Raw genomic sequence first — 1,034 nt, 5'->3', positions numbered from 1 at the left:
ACTGCCCTTCACCCACTTTCTTTGCCTCACAAAACTTTCCCTAGTCTCTAAACCTTGTGCTCCATCATCCATCTCTCCTGACTACCCTGACTTCCACCCTTCTTATTAGGACTCTTGTGGTTATATTAGACTCATTAGGGAAAACCAAGATAACAACCCCATGTCAAAACTCTTTCACAGGCAGAGCAGGCAGATCCCTGAGAGTTCAAGCCTGGTCTACATAGAGAGACCCCCGTCTCAAACAAAAACAAACAAAACATTCTTTCTTTGAGATTGGTTCTCCTGTAGGCTAGGCTGCCCTGGAACTTGTCCCGTAGCTGAAGATGTCCTTGAACTTCTAGTCCTCCCTGTCTCTACCTCCTAAGTGGTGTGTGTCATCATGTCAGATTTATGAGGTGCTAGGGATGGAACCCAGGGTCTTGTGCATGCTGGGCAAGCGTGATACCAACTGGGTTACATCCCCAGGCCTCTCAAAACTCTTAATCATTTCTGCAAAGTTCTTTTACTACAGATTCTAAAAACTAAATGTAGACACCTCTGGGGGACATTAATCCCTACTACAAAGAGAGGGGAGGGGGAGGGAGGAAGGGAGGAAGGGAGGGAGGAGAAGAGAGACAGAGAGGGAGAAAGCGGCAGGGAATGGGAAGAGGAGGAGGGCAAGGCCGAGAAGGGCAGAACAAAGCCCTGAATGGCTTTAGGAATTCTTAAGATAATTCACCGTAGCCCTGAGAGAGAGGGTAACTGAGGCAGGTCTGACTTAGACCAGGCAGAAAGGAAGCAAGTTCCACCTGAGCGCCAACAAACCGGGAGACCTCTGTCTCAAAAAGTTCTGTACTCATTTTTATTTGTGTAATTCCATGCAAATCTCACTGCTCTCAGGGCAAACACTACAAACAGCCTTCTTGCCAGTTTTACCAGCAGCTCACACTCTGCACACACACAGGCTCACACATTTTCTTCTTGGTAGAAGAGTCTCAGTTTGGGTCTAGTTTCTCTCTCTCTCTCTCTCTCTCTCTCTCTCTCTCTCTCTCTCT

This window comes from Nannospalax galili, unplaced genomic scaffold (genome assembly GCF_000622305.1).
Source record: "Nannospalax galili isolate Female #2095 unplaced genomic scaffold, S.galili_v1.0 scaffold111, whole genome shotgun sequence".
NCBI lineage: Eukaryota > Metazoa > Chordata > Mammalia > Rodentia > Spalacidae > Nannospalax > Nannospalax galili.
This window is presented reverse-complemented; position numbering follows the sequence as displayed.